Source organism: Felis catus, chromosome A1 (assembly GCF_018350175.1).
Source record: "Felis catus isolate Fca126 chromosome A1, F.catus_Fca126_mat1.0, whole genome shotgun sequence".
NCBI lineage: Eukaryota > Metazoa > Chordata > Mammalia > Carnivora > Felidae > Felis > Felis catus.
This window is the reverse complement of record NC_058368.1, coordinates 159,742,450-159,758,976: the sequence shown is the minus strand read 5'-3', so window position 1 is coordinate 159,758,976 and position 16,527 is coordinate 159,742,450. Positions and strand designations below refer to the sequence as shown.

The 16,527-nt window shown below is 36.8% G+C and overlaps 1 long non-coding RNA gene across 10 annotated transcripts in view; it reads right to left on the bottom strand.

The window, feature by feature from the left end:
* Positions 1-16,527, bottom strand: part of LOC109502461 — a 306,856-nt gene that overhangs the window by 46,817 nt on the left and 243,512 nt on the right. For 9 of the 10 annotated variants that reach the window (XR_006583358.1, XR_006583356.1, XR_006583355.1 and 6 more), the window contains one exon: positions 15,432-15,526. The exons of the other annotated variant lie outside the window; for it this stretch is intronic. This is a non-coding gene — a long non-coding RNA (uncharacterized LOC109502461). The remainder of the gene's footprint in view (positions 1-15,431; positions 15,527-16,527) is intronic. 10 annotated transcript variants of the gene reach the window in all.

Here is a 16,527-nt window from a genome sequence, read left to right as displayed (position 1 = left end):
GGGATTTCTGATCGGGATGGCATAGAATCTATAGATCGGTTTAAGGGACAACTGATATCTTAACAATATCGAGTCTTTTAATCCATGAATTCATGTAATTTTAAATTTATTTAGGTTTTAATTTCTCCCAGAAATATTTTATACTTTTTAGTGTAGAGGTCTTGGGTTAGATTTATTAAACCACCATTTGTTAATTTTTTTACAATTTTTTATAATATTTATTCTTAACTATTTTTTTGATGTTGTAAATAGAAATATTTTAATCTTATATCTTAATTGTCTGCTGATATAATTGATTTTTGTATATTAACCTTATATCTTATGGCTTTGAAAAATTCACTTGCTAGTTCTATTAGTTGTTTTGCTGATTCCTTTGGATTTTTTATGGATAGCAATAAAAATCAGAAACTTACTACATGCTGGTTATTTACTTAAAATTTCAACTTTTCTCCAAAATCCCTAAAGCCTTCAAGTAGTTGTCTTCTGTATTTTTTTTCCAGTACCTATAGGTATTATCTGTATAGAAAGTATAATTCTTTATTATTATTATTGTTATTTTATAATGAGGAAATTGAGACCATGAGAAATTAATTGACTTGCCCAGTGTCACACCACAGCAAGTGGGAGCCATATTTTAATTCTAGGTCTTTCTTAATTTAAAGCTTTTACTATACATGCATCTATAAAATTTACCACAGTGCCAAATGAGTGCCCACTAAATATTAACTGATAAATTCAAAATGATGTTTTCCTATATACTGTTGAATTACTTGAATTTTGATATTTCAGTGAGAATGAGAAAGTACTATTTGATTGAATGTCATTTGTTTTTGTTCTGTTTGTTTTGTTTGTTGTTCATTTTGTCCTTCACCTGGTAGGAACATGGTCAAGAGATAGTAATTGGGTCTTTGCCCCACTTGTCAATATTCAGTGCCATTTGCTGAAATAGAGAAAAACATTTCACTTTACTAAGGGAAGAGAGAAAAATAATTTATCACTTAACCTTAAAACTCAAAAAATGGATTTTTTCCAGGAAACAATTTTCACAGATGTATTTAACATGAAGATGAAAGATAGGATTCCAAATAAGTGTTCAGGTATTTTTACTTTTTCAGGCTTAGGATATGACAAAAGCATAAGTAACATACACGTCTTTTCAATACCAGTATTCTTTTGAGCCTAGGTGGGTAATGGGGACAGGTATACCTTTGCTTCTTTTTCTAGGAGAGTGAATGTATTAAAAACATTGGAAATCCATTTAGTTCTTAGCTTTAATCATTAAATGAGCTTGATTAGACTTAATTACACTTGTCAGAAGTTTCTTTAGGTTATTGGTCTTTTCAAAGGGCTAGCTTTAGATTCCTGATTTTTGCTACTAATTTAAGACTATTTTGGTTATGTCTACACTTACGTTTTCTTTTTCATTAATTTTTGATTTGATCTTTATTAAATCTCTTTTTTGGCACTTTCTTTGGGTTTACTTGGTTGTTCCTTCTGTAGCTTTAAAAAAATTTTTTTTACATTTATTTACTTATTTTTGAGAGACAGAGAGAGACAGAGCACAGCAGGGGATGGACAGAGAGAGAAGGAGACACAGAATCTGAAGCAGGTTCCAGGCTCTGAGCTGCCAGCACAGAGCCCGACTTGGGGCTCAAACCCACAAACCGCGAGATCATGACCCCAGACGAAATCAGACGCTCAACTGACGGAGCCACCCAGGCGTCCCCCTTCTCTAGCTTTTTGAAATAAAAGCTTAATTTATTTTCATTCTCTATTGTTACCTCACATATGTACTTAAGGCTACAGATTTTCTTCTGAGTTCTTTTTTGTCCATCTCCTACCATTTTTGATATATAGTGTTCTTATTTATATTCATTTCTAAATAGATGCTAATTGCAGTTTTGATTTACATTTCAGTCTGGATTTCCTTGAAAGTGGTGCCTGAGACAAAATAGTTCGGGAATGTGACTGTAGGTATCAGGTGTGTGGGGCAGTGGGAATGAATAGGGAAGAAAGAAATGTCAAGATCAGGTTGCATCATCAAGACAGGCAAAAGGCTCAATCTCATGGGAACTTTGGAGGGGTATTTTGAAATACGTTTTAGAATTGCCCACCTGGAGATAAAATGGGGATATGCTCACCTATTAGCTCCCAATCTTCAATAGTCCAAGGGTAGTTCTATGGGTCTTAAGTCCCTTGCACTTCAAGAACGAACATACCCAAGTATAGAAGAGGTCCCCATGTGTGTCCTGTGCCAAAATATAGAGAAGTCCCAGGGCAGGAAGAGAAATGAATAGTTCATGACCCAAGGTCAGGGTGCTCCCAAGTGCTTATACATAACTATACTCAAAGCTTCTGTGACACAGATTATCACAGGTACAGCTGCAGTAAGAGAGGGTGCAGAGAGACTATGAAAGTACATAAGCTAATACAATTTCCTTTTTAACTAAAGAGCTTATTAGGGGCGTATTCTTTAAAAAATGTTCATAGATTTAGGTTGTACTCTACTTTGCTGTTAGTTTTACATTCTGCCCATCTGTTTTTTAGGGCAAATTCCATACATTCTGTGGATTGCATCTCTTCTAAAAACCTAACCACTCTTGACATGGAAGAGACGATTTTTTGAGGAGAAAGTCTTATTTACCAGAAGGAAATATAGAGTCAAGTTTACTTACTCTAAGACCTAATAGCTAATAATATCCATAAAATTTCTCAAAATCCTCCCTATCTTACCTAAACGAGTATTAATAGTACATTGTGACCACAGACCATTTCTCTGTGTACTACAGAGAAATGTACAAAGGACAATGGGAGGAGAGGAGAGTAAAAAAAAAGGAAACTAGATTGGGTTGTTTAGGAAGGAGTGAAAGATGATATGACTTTTGAATGTGGCCTTTATGAGTAGGTAAAATTTTCCTGGCATAAGGTATAGTATGTGCAGAGGCACAGATATTTGAATGAATTCTTCACAGAGAGTGTGTGGTGCCTACTTCAGTAAGAAACCAGCTTATCTTGTCTGTTCACTCTGGGCCCCAGAATTTTTCCCATAATTTCCATGTGAGGTCTACTTGTTCTAATCATCTACCTAAAACAATTACTAAAATGACTTTATTATACGTAATTTATGAATGCAACAGATTAATTAAAAGTAATTAAAAATATTGTGGAATGAGAAATATATGAAGTTTATTGTATAATCCAACTATATACAGTACATGTATGTATATAATACATGTGACATATATACACATATAGTACATATGAAGCTAGTATTAATTTTTAGTTTATTTTGCTAGAGAATTGGCAAAAGCTTAACCTAGGTATGATCAAGGAAAATGTCTCTCCTCTGCTCTAATTTTTTATACAGTTGGTTTTAAACACTGTGTTTTTTAGCTATTGTGAAGGTTCCAGGTTGGTGCTCTCTGAAATAACTGCTTATTTATATTGATGTCTTTTATAGAAGTTCTAGAACTTGAGATCACATAAATTTGATTTTGCTAAGAACAGTTTTATCAGCTATATTTCCAGGGTGTTACTAGCCCCCAACGTAATTTATAAATATCTGCCTCAAGTTTCTTATTACCCAGAAAAGAGCTTCCCTCTTTATGTCATAGTTCTATAGCTCTGTATGTCTGTCCATTCAATTAGAGCTCTCTACTGTTTCCATTCTTACTGTAGCAAGTCAGAGGAAAGGGGATTGATAACTATTTTTGCTTTTTCGAAAGTCAGAAAACTTCCAAACACAGCCCAAGTTAAGCCAGGATAGATAGGATGGGACATATTCAAGAGATATTTAAAACACACGTTGACCTGGACCTAAGGAACAGATTAGATTTGGAAGATGAGAGACACAGAGGAGACATATATTCTGGGGAAAATAACTCCAAGATTAAAAACATGAAGTTATTTTCTATTATTTGACAAAAGTTAATTTACCTGCAGAGGCTGTTTAATCATTTAAGTTACCAAATAAATTACTTCAGTTTTACACTTTAAAATGGCGAAAAAATCTCAGTGGTATGCATGACAAAGTACTAAATTTCAGAAACAGGATTCAGCAAATCAAAGGGTTTTGTATGCGCCTTATTACTGTATTTCTTTATTTTACAGGGGCTGAGGAGAGGTTATATGGAGAAAAATAGACTCAGAGCTAGCTCAAAGGTAGGAAACATTACAAGGAGACCACATCTCTGGCAGGACTGTAGTATGTGCTGAGAGAGATTATCCAGAACAATCAACTCTGTTTAGTGAAAAAACAAAAACAGAAACAAAAACACAACCAATTCCTGCTCATGCTTTAAAAATACTTAAAAGTGATTAACGAAAACTAGGTTTTCCAAAATCAGAAAAGATTTTTCTATTTGTCATGAATAAAAAAGAGTTGAGAAAACATCATTTGTTCCTTGGATCTTTTAGTGAAGGGCCACTGGGAAGTTATGAATTAATATAGCTTTCACTATTAAAGTTTAATTTGACTTCATGACAACGTTAGTGTCCACCATTGTTTTCATCCCCTATCCTTCTTTTTGCTCTCTTTCCCTGCATCATTTTCTCTTCGCCACAAATGTCCATAGGGACAAATTGGTCTAGGTTTGCTAATAAATGCTTCACAGACAAAAAAAATTGGGGTAAATTGTCCACAAAATATCTCCCGATCATCATGAAGATTCTTTTACTTATCCTAATATGGTGATGATATTTCCTTGGAAAAAGGCTTCATATACCATGAAATATTTTGTGTGTATGGGATCAGAGCCTGAGCCTGGTGGGAAGGACATGTATGCACGGGTGAGCTTCACACCGTGGTTGAGGCTGACCACAAGTAGGAGGATGTCTATATGAGGTGGCAGCTCAGAGTAGGTCGTGAAGCCCAAAAGGGGTGAGGAGAACTCCCATGCAAGGGAGGAGACCACAGTGGTGATGAGCAACTGGTTAATTGTGGGGCAATTGATCAAACGAATATGTATGTTAAGGTTAACACAAACCAAGTTTCTTGCTGCGAGAGGAGGGAGTTACAAATACAAAATGGGAAGAAACTAGAATGAACCTTATGGCGTTCGATTGGAATAGGTGTGAAAAAAAACATTTAATGCATGGCATTCAGTATGTAGACAGATATGGAAATAAACATCACTGTAAGTGAATGCACATTCATGCACGCATGCACGTATTCCCTAGATTTGTCCACAAAGTGGATTTGGGAGCAGCAAGTCCCTAATGGACAGTGGGCACATCTAATGTCCAGACCTTGATTTCTAAATACCAATTATTTCAAGGAATGACATGAAAGGTAGAAATCATTAATTTCAGGTCTTGAATGGGGTGGGGGGGAATAACAGATGATGTTGGGCATGGATGTTATGCCATAAACTAAGGACATGCTCAAAGAATGACGGGCATATCAGAGGATGGAGAATGCAGCTGAAAGAGGTTGACACTCACTAAATTTGGGATAAATTGAACATCAACACAGATAATAATTAGAATGCATAAATAAATAAATGAATACATTGAAAATATGATGAGAAATGTGATTTTCACATAGCTTAAAAGAAGTTTCTCACAAAATTAATTACTAATTTCAAAGGAAAAAGGAGTTACAGCCTCATTTTTGTGATATCCTGCCAAAGATGCATAATCTAATGTAATCATGAGGAGAAATCTTCAAAAATTTCCAGTTAAGGGACTTTTGGTAAAATAACTGGCCCATAATCTTCAAAGCCGTCAAGATCATGAAGCCCAAAGTGAGACTGAGGAATGGTTCCAGACTGAAAGACATTGAAATAACGTAAGTAAATATGATGTGTGATTTTTTTAATATATAAGATATTGAGACAATTGGAAAAACATGAATAGGTTATGAGGATGAGATGGCAGTGGTATATCCATGTAATTTCCCAAGTTTGGTGGTTATATTGTGATTATCTAGTGGAAAAATGTCTTTCCTAGTGGGCACTACCCACTGGAGTATCTTACTCTTCGATGGCTCTGGAAAAGTTCTTAGTGATTATTTGCAGCTTTTATGTAAGCTTGAGAATATTTCAAGATAAACATCTTGAAAAAAAAAGTAACTTGAATGACAATGTAGTTCATGGTTCATGACTGGGTATGCCCACCTATTTTAGGAGAAAATACAACAGCATTCTGAAGTTTACTTTTCTTTTCCCTTGAGCTTTGACTCAGCTTTTCAAATGTCATTTTATCCGATAAAACAAAGTCCTTAGGAAGCTTTTTTCCTCATAAACTTATTAGCAGTTAATATTGCCCAGATCAAAGTATTATCAACTAGCTAAAATACTTCCAAAAGCCTTGCAAAGGGTATATAGATATCTTACTCTCAGGTTTTTCCTGTTAAATTACAAAGGAAAGCTTTCTCGCAGGCCCTCTGTTCCATGTAATTTTAAGAAGTCCTTCCATGTCAAGCTTCACCTAATCCTTTGAGGCAATTTTTATATCTTAGAATTGTGAACTGCAGCTAATTACTGCCAGTCATCTATCTGGTGCTGAGCCTGAGCAACAACTTGTTAACACCTGTGCACTTTGGCCTGTTTGTTTTTCCCTGATATTTTAATTCACAGCAGTGATAAATTCTGAAACAAAACATAATTTTGAAAATCTCCCATGAGTGAAAGTCCCAAGAAAGGAGAGCACTGAAAACTGCAAAGACAAGTGTACTTAAATCAGTTTAGTTCCCTGGAAAGATGGTAACTTGAAGGGATTTTGGTAAGTTTTTCTCATTATACTTTCTGCACAGATCTATCGAAGTATGAAATGGCTCACCTTTTTTAGAGCGTACTATAGAAAATGCTGCTTCACTATATGTAGATAGACTTAGTTTATTTTATTTGTGTGTGTAAACTGTTTTTGTAACTTTGGTCAACATGGTACAGAATTATTGTTCTGAAAATTAACAAAGAATTTCAAAAAATATTTGCTGGAGTAAGCATGCCCATATACTCCAATTTGTGATGAATCACGTGTGGAACAAGTCCTACTGATTAGCAGAATAATTAGGAACATACATGTATATCTGGCTTACCTGAAAATATTTAGACTCTTAGTTTTATCTTGTAAAATGTTAAACCATTTCCTTATTTATTACATCATATTTACTGAATACTGATTATGTGCAAGAACTGTCTTGTATGACCAGACAGTATGTACTTCTAATACTTATTGGGGATATTTTATCTGGCTTATAGGCAAAAAAAATGCATGTTCATTTCACTTGTTCATTAAAAAGATAATTAAAATATAAATTAGTTGGGTGAAAAAACAAAATCTATGAAATTTTCATTATTCTCATAGACAAAGATCAATAATAATTAATGATTGAAAATTGTGAAGTGATAGTTGGGCATTAACTGTGTCTGATTTTCTTATTATATCCTAAAAGCTAGAGAAGTTAGAGGCTTTAGAAAGCAGTGGGGTCTTACTCATCCTCCTTAGTTGTTTTAGTGATGAGGGTGATAAGAGAATATTGATCCAGAAGAGGAGGGCTGTTTTTTTGACTAGAATGGGAATTTATATTTGTATATATTTTGTTATATCTTCCCCACTGTCTTCCATGTTTTGATAAGAACATTTATATTTCTTTTTTCTAATTCCTTTCCCACATCCCACATCATTAGTTTTAAAATACTAATCATGGTTGCATTAGCACAGGGTTCTTGGAGATTTTGAGACTGTTGATTTAGTACAGTCTATTCTCTCCACATCAGGGAAGACAAAAGGTCTAGAAATGTAGATAAAGGAAAGAAAGACTAGGCTACTGTGGAAATCGTAGGTACCATTTCTATGCCTCTATTGGACTTTGGTAGTCTAATAGCAAATGAAAAATCTGTCCTTATATCAAAACTGAGTACTGACAGTTGCCCAAGTTTTCAATATAATCCAAATTGCTGTTAACATTCTCATAGATGAAGTGAAGATTCATAAACTCTTTCATTTACTCCACACTGCCAGGCACTTTGCAGGGGAATGAGGATATAATTTGGCCCCAAATTAGCCAGGATTCCTGCCCTCATGGAGTTTATAGTCTCATAGTGGACACAAAGAGTAAATAAGTGAAAGCCAAGCAATCATTACATTGTGATCATGTTTTGAAAAATGACAGAAATAAAGGGGAAATATAGAGGTGGCTATTACCCAGAAGAAATAAGCAGAGAAAATAACTTTTCTAGATGGGCTGTGAGGGAATGGTATTGGGTGTAGTGAATGTTTCTTCAAGCATATGAATATATAGGGCCTCCAGACAGATAGGACCAGGTTCACTCTAAGGGAACAGGGGTTATAAATAAGAGAGCGAGAATGTGGCAGTGAGGATAGGCTTTGTCCTCCTTGTTTTTTGAAGGAAGAGATTAAGAGTTTTTTTTTTAACATTTATTTACTTGAGAGAGAGAGTGTGCAAACAGGGAACAGGTGGGTACAGAAGATCTGAAGCGGGCCTTGTACTGACGGTAGAGAGCCTGATGTAAGGCTCAAACTCACAAACCATGAGATCTTGACCTGAGCGCAAGTCAGACGCTTAACTAACTGAGCCACTCACGTGGCCTGGAGTACAAGAGTTTCTGAAGTTCATACTCTATCCCAACATTTAAAAATGGACAAATAGCTTCTGTTAAAAAAACTGTCCTATAATTCCCTACGACATTTGAATATGTTCCAACTTCCTTACCATGGCTTTCCAGGCTCTGAATCAGGCCCCCAACTATTTCTTCGATCTAGCTCCTCTCATGTCTGTCTCTTCCTCACTATACTTTGGAAACATTAGGCACTGTATACTTCTCTAAAGATGCCAAGCTCTTTCCTGCTGCAGGCTCTTTGCACACACTGTCTCCAGTCTGAAACCTCTGCCCCCTTTTCTGCACATGGCTGTCTTCTTATCATCTTTACATTTATTTTAAATAAAATATTTACATATTTATTTTAAATAAAATATTTTAAATATTTACATATTTATTTTAAATAAAATATTACATATTTATTTTAAATATCATGTGTTCTGGGAAGCCTTTCCAAATTGTATTTTGCAAAGCAGGACCTTCCTGCCTCTCACAGCTTCATTTCTATTGTAGCTTTTGTGTTTTTATTCCATAATACTTTATAATTTGAAATTATTTTCTTTATTTTTTTCTGTTTCCTATTTGTTTTTTCTTCATTCGTCTACTCCAGTAGAGGTTGGGAAGTCAGGGTCCTTCCAGTTCACCAGGCAGTGTTTGCCACATACACCACAATTAAACAACAGGATTAAGTGGTAAATGAATGAAAGGAGCCAAAGAACTCTTTGATCAGGGTTGCTGTTCCCATAACTAAAGCACACTGTGCTATCGTGCTGGTAAACTCTTTGACATAAAGTAAATCTCATGTACATAAACGCCTAGATGACCCAAGTGAAATGCATCGATTATTTTCTAGTAGAAAGAACTTCACAAGTCACATTTTGACAAGTTTCAGATAACTCATCAATATTTTCACCTGAGTGAGTTTATCAATATGATGCATTTGTTAGATTTGGTTTAAAAAAAAATCCCAAAGATTTGTTCATCGCTCTGGGGTCTTTCTATTTGCTTGGAAGAAGTGAATTTGATATTAGGAAAATCAATTATTGCAATTATTGGTGAGAGAAAGACGTATTCGGAGGGGCAGAAGTAGGCATGCTACCTGCAGGGGATTTTGGATACCTGAAATCCACAGGATGGGAGGGTGATCATAGTCAAACATCATTTATCCTCAACATCTCAGTATTTCCACAGTGAAATCCACCTAATACAGATTGTTTATGCCATTAGCTTTTTGCTCTCTGTGCATTGTCACTGAAAATGTTTCAGGTTACATTTTTCCCTTACGAATACATGGCATCCTTTATTAGATTCTCGCATAAGGTTAGCTCCCATAAAGGATTCTGCTGTTAATTTTGCCTTCTCTTTGAACTGCATCTGAAATAAAGCTCTTTGAAATATATTGATATTCTTGCTGGTTGGATTCTGAAGGAAAAATAGAAAATGTCTCTGTGTTGGGAGGGAATGTTTTTTTTTTTTAATTTTATTTTCAGTACAAAGAGAGCCAGATATTCAAAAATTATATTTTTGCTTCCAGACTTGGACTTGATAGTTAATTACTAAAAATAATTACCTTTTATTATACGTTAGTCACTCTATACAAGAATTCTATTCTATTTCCTTGTAATATAATCATCATTCTGTTTTCTATGTTCTTCTATTAACAATTTTTTAAATGCCATGCAATTCATGACTAATATATTTTAAATGTGGCCTCTTAAGACAACAATGCCAACATCATGTAAGACTTATTTATTTATGCCAATAGAAACTAAAAAGTAGGGTTATTTGGATGGGTGGAAGGAAAATTGTTGATAGGTTTATAACCTTCCTGAGGTTAATTGTCATGATTTCTGCTTTGAGTTTTCTCCAAATAAGAGATGTCTCTGGCAGAATTAAACAGTTGTATCACAGACTTCTTTGAATTCATGCCTTTAATATTTTCCTTATACTTAAATTATTACACCAAGCATGTATATATATGAATGAATGTGCATTCCCACATGGTGGTTTTTAAATTTTAGTATGGTGTGGTAGCTCTTTGTAAAATTGCAGACATTCAGTCCCCAACTTCAGAGTCAGATGGAGTAGTTGGAGGGTCAGGCTTCTAAAAATATGTACCCTGGGTGATGCTGAGGCCAGTGACTCATAGTCCATTTTGAGAAACCCTGCCGTAGGTGTTACTTTTGGAAGCAATAAAAAAAAAAAAAAAAAAAAAAAAAAAAGGAATCCTGACCTTTTGATGCTACTACATGGGGTCCCTGGGAATTGGACCCAGGAAGTTAGAAAACTGCTTTCAGAGAACTCTGTGCTCCCAAGTTTGACTTTGTTCCAGATACTCTCCCTCCCTAGAACTTGTCTCTGGGATTAATGCAAGACTGCAGCTTTCTATATACTGTCAAGACAATAGCTGCTAACTGGCTTTTGGGGAACTAATTGAAGAGCCTGACTTAGGGGCTTCAAAAAGATAGTTATATCCTTCCATATCTAATATAAAAGAGTTTATTTGTCCAGATGTCATGAAAAACTATGCATGCCGAAATTAAAATAGCCTCCAGAGATACTCTGATTGTGAGAATTAGAATTGTGAGTAGATTCATCAAGGCAGAAATGTTTGCTTTCTTTGTCTCTGTGTCCGGTGCCCCAGTGTTGCAGGAGCACTTAACGCCTGCTGACTCTGCCTAGAGATTTATCTAGCCCTTTCCTAACTGGACATCCCATTTGTTCTAAAGTTCTACCTATTCATTCAACAAGTGTAAAAGTTGTGGTGTAGGCATCAGTGTCACAGACCGCAACAGAGCAGGGGAAAGCCAGAATGTGTGGCCTGGAGAAGTGCTGGTCAATTCAGCGGGGGTGAAGTTTGGGATGGGAGCTGGATGAAGCCAGTTGGGGCCTCAAGCTCCTATTGAACACTTTTATCTGAGAGTAAAACAATGAAAGTGAAGAATAGGAATGCCTATTTTCTCTAATTCCTTTTTCTTTTCGTTTGAGAAACTTGAGTTTAATTTTTCAATATTAGAAAGCAATTGGGGGGGGGGTGCCTGGCCTGCTCAGTCAATACAGCATGGGACTCTTTTTTTTTTTTTTTAAGTTTATTTATTTATTTTCAGAGAGAGAGAAAGCAAGTGCATGAGCAGGGTAGGGGCAAAGAGGGAGAGGGAGAGAGAGAATCCTAAGCAGACTGTGCACTGCCAGCACAGAGCCTGACATGGGGCTCGAACTCACAAACCATGAGATCATGACCTGAGCCAAAACCACGAGTCTGACATTTAACCAATGGAGCCACCCAGGCACCCCAAGTGGGGGACTCTTGATCTTGGGGTTGTGAGTTCAAGCTTCACATTGGGTGTGGAGACTGCTTAAAAATAAAGTACTAAAAAAAAAAAAAGAAGAAAGCAAGCAACTGGGAGGCAAAAAGTAAAGATTAGAAGAATAAAAGGACCCCACAAAGTAATGTTTTCCTGACCTGTTGCAACCGTATCTGACAGCCTTCTGGAAAAAAGAGAAACCATAGCTCACTTCTCTTTTTGGATTCGGTTCACCATTTGTCTTATGTTTAAACTCTAAGAGGTACATTTTTGCTCTTTAAGTGCAAAAGTATATGTATTCACTATTCCTACAGGATTTTTGAAGGTAAGCAAAGTGTTAAATGAGGTGTTGAAACTATAAAGGAACATAGGCTTTTCAGTTGTCATTTAAAACCTACTCCATTGAAGTACAGACTCTTCTTTTCTACATTCACTACAACATAAAGGGCAGAGATGAACTATTTCAGTTGTCTGGCAATATTGGCAGGGAAGTTGGAGTTTTAAAGAAAAGGAAGTAATAGACTTTCAGCTGAATTTTTACTGCTAGAGGATGGCCCAGAAGAGTGTTTCCTCTCTTTTGAGCACAGAGAGCTAGGATTTAATTGCATTATAAACCATTTCATCAACATATCCTTGAAATAACAGGCATCCACACCCTTTGTTCTCTTCTTACCATAATATGTCAGAGAGTCAGTTAAAATTAAAGGGGAAAAAAAGGATTTTGAGACAAAGAGGCAACCAGCAAGTTAATTAATATTCCTAGAGAAATAGAAAGAGACAATCATAAATAGGATCAGAGCTTTCTCTCTTTTGTCCTTTTCTCATAGGGAGGAACTTGTTACAGAAATGAGATTGGGTCTTTTGTGGGATCTTCAACAGGCTCTAAAAGGATAAATAGAGTGAAGGGTACTAATGCCTCACTACCTCAAACTAAATCCAGTGTATTAGAGGAAAAATGGAAGAAAATCTTTTGGATGGACAGGAATTTGGAGTTGGGCTCTGGACTAAACACTTGGCTTAGAAGGGAGAAATTGAGGCCTGTGCTTTCTCATTCAACTCAAGAGCAATCTGCAACAAATGTACAACTCCCATTCCCCTCCTTCCTGACCCCTAAAAGGAAGTCTCTTTGGAGGAGTGTGTTCACTTATGTTGTTATCACAGCAGAAATAGATCTAGTTCTTCCTGCAGGCCTTTTACCCCTATCATGAAGGATGCTCCACGAGTACTGTCTTTTTAATATACAAAGTCTCATCTCCGTTCTTTGTGGATCTTCATTGTTTAGGTGGAAAAATATAGTGGTCAAAGCTCAGGTTGTTCAGCAAGAAAATTCAGTGGTCAGAGATCTTTGCAGATCATGCCACCTAGCAGCTGTGCACCCTACTTCTGTTAATGGCATCCTGGATTACTGTACCCTTGGCTCCAAGGCTTTAACCTTGCTTAGATGCCCGTGATTCCTTCAGGGGCAGGCTTTGACTGAATCACAATGAAAAGATTTCATGAGACTTTTCCTAGGACTGCTAGGCCAGAGACAGTAGTGATTTCCTGCCGGTCTTGGGTAAGCCTGGCTATGAGGCCAGATCTGTTGGAGGCATTCTGACAAAACAACAGGAGAGCATGTTTGAGGATGGAGCCAACACAGAGGCATCAGAATAAGGATGAAGACAGGGAAACTGAAGGCTGATGACATGGTGTGAGTTGCTCGTTACATTCCTTCTGGGCAGTTAGCCCCTGTCCAGCTATTGGACGTTTTAGTTATAGAAACTCATACATTCCCTTTTTCCTTAAACTATTTGTGTCTGGGTTTTCTGTCATTTGCCAAAGAATAAAGCCTAGCCAATACAAATGAGTTCTAATCCCAGCTCAGTCACTTTCTACTAGGTCACTTTGGACAAGTAACCCTTCTTCTCTCAGTATTACTCCTACTACTTGAAAAAAAAAAGCTGCACTAAAATCACCCACCTGATACTTTTTTTCTGAAGATTAAGTGAGGATATGCTTGTCAAGTGCCTGATTATAGTAAATGCTCAATAAATATTAAATATCGCTACCATGCAGAAAATAAAGTGTACCACAACCCTAATATCCAGGATAAAAAAATATCTCCAAAGACCTTTAAAATTCAAGTGTCCTCCTTTTGCCATTGTTACACAATTTCTTATAATGTTGAAGTGTCATTCTAGTTCGAATTTCATTCTTTCTCCCTCCTTATGTTTGATGGAAAGAGTTAAATTCCTTAGGCCCAATAACTGCTATTTCCTAACTTCCTAGCACACCCAATATGTGATGCTGACTTACCTGAAGTTTGTGATAACAGAGAAATGTGCTAATAGAGAGGATCTGGGGAAACAAGAGATTTTTCAAAATGATAGTATTAGAGGTTGACCAGTAAGAAAATGATGATAGCAAATATCCAAGGTCACTGATCAGAGTACATCCAGAAAAGGTAAATTTCAACCTTGGTTGTTCTCAACGGATGACCTAAACTAATGAAAGAAAATCAAGTGGTAGAGGTGTTCTCTACTCAGAGTTCTCTCTTCCACCATCTTGTATTTAACTATTCTTTCTCAGCTCTTACTTTTAGGCAGATGTACTTCTCTAGGCTTGACCCAGGTGTATTTCTACTTTAGGCAGATGTACTTCTCTAGGCTTGACCAATTTCTCAGCCCAGCATGTCACACCTTCAGTCTCTTCCAAGTCTCTGCTGGCTCTTTTCCACCTCTCTGTTGGAATCCCAGTGGCTCAGCCTCTTGACCCAAAATATAATCTTAGCTTGTACTTTTAAACAATTGCCAGTCTTGTAGAGTCTATCCCTTGTATCTGTTGCTTTCTTTCAATTCTCTATGTCAATGTCCTGGATTAGGTCCTCATTGCTTCTTGCCATAGATTTCTAACTACTTTCCTTATATCCTACCATGAGCTGTAGAATTTATTGCCTTCTGTCCTTCCTTTTTCTCTTTTCCCTTTCTTTTCTCTTTTAATGTTACTACTTCCACAATTATTGTTCTTAAAGAACAATTCTGATGACATTATCTCCCTTCCCAGGAGCCACATTACCTTTGGAAGTAGCCCCAAAATCTTGGATCACATGGACCAAGTAAAATAAAAATATATTAGGGATCCCAAAATAGTGTTGTCAGTTCTCATCTTGCCAAGTAAGACCATTAGAACCTCCTACCAAACTGCCATCTAGTCTTTTTTTTTTTTTTTTAATTTTTTTTTCAACATTTTTATTTATTTTTGGGACAGAGAGAGACAGAACATGAACGGGGGAGGGGCAGAGAGAGAGGGAGACAGAATCGGAAACAGGCTCCAGGCTCCGAGCCATCAGCCCAGAGCCTGATGCGGGGCTCGAACTCACAGACCGCGAGATCGTGACCTGGCTGCAGTTGGACGCCCAACCGACTGCGCCACCCAGGCGCCCCTGCCATCTAGTCTTATCATCATTTCATAAAGGCAATTGCATTTGATTCCAAATGTAGGAAAGATACAATCCAACAATAAAGGAAAGAGCTTTGAACAGAATGTATTTTGTTTCATTAAAAAAAAAAAAAAAACAACTTACACATTGTCTTTATTTTCTTCATTTCTCCCCAGTCTGGTGAAAACATAGACTTAAACCACCACTGGCCCATGACCGGTTTTTAGGAATCACTGGCCCTACAGGGTAAAGTAAGAATTCTGAGCATAGCATTTAAGACCCAATCCATCTGGCCTATAGGAGGCTTTAGCTTGTGTAGGCAAAATGTAATTCTTTATTATTTCACAATGCATTTTGAAAATTCCCTCTTCCCTGCCTTGCCCATTCTCTTTTGTCTAAATTGAAAGCTTCTTAATTTACTCCCCACTCCTTCCCCCTCAGTTCTCCAGGCATCCTTTTAAAGAACTAGCTCACATGCTGTTTTTCTCCCCATAGTGGTAATTCTCCTATTCATAATTAATCTCCCCTTTTGTTCTGTGCTCCATCACACTTGGACCTTTTTTACCTTTCAGAATCGACTTGCCATGTGTCACAGTGTTACTACTTATGCACAATTTCTCTATTAGTAGGAACTATGTCTTATATCCATTAATATGCTGCATAGTAAGAATCTGTGGAATCTGGGTAGAGTTTGGGAATCTTATTTTTATAGGAAATGTAGTTTTTAGGAGATAGAAAAATAGTATTATTCATAGTTTCAATGGTCTAGTGATGGAAAACATTCCTCTGCCAAAGGAGCAAGATACTATAGGACTGAGGAATCCCAAAGAGCCAACAGAAAGGGGTGGGGAGAGGGAGAGTGACCCATCCAAAGGAAGGGCAAGTTTAGAATCCTGTGGTTATTTCTGTCTGGTTGGCAGTGGATAATATGAGCTGATGGTTGGTGAGAAAGTCCTAGCAGGAAGGCAGGTGGCCAGGTTTACCTAAACTGACTTGCAGGCTGACATTCCTATGCAGTCCTGCTCACTGATTAGGAGAAATGCCAAGGTAAGTGTAGGAGGCCGACAGGAAGACAAACAAGAGTCAAGCCATGTGCAATGGAATTAAAACAGAACAAAGCACAACACCCTTTTCTGGCAATGCATTTGATTCCAACATATTTATTCCAAAGAGAAAAGTGCTTTGTCAGTCTGACTAGGAAAGAATTATCAGGGTGGAAGTGTGTGAATGATATTTCTCT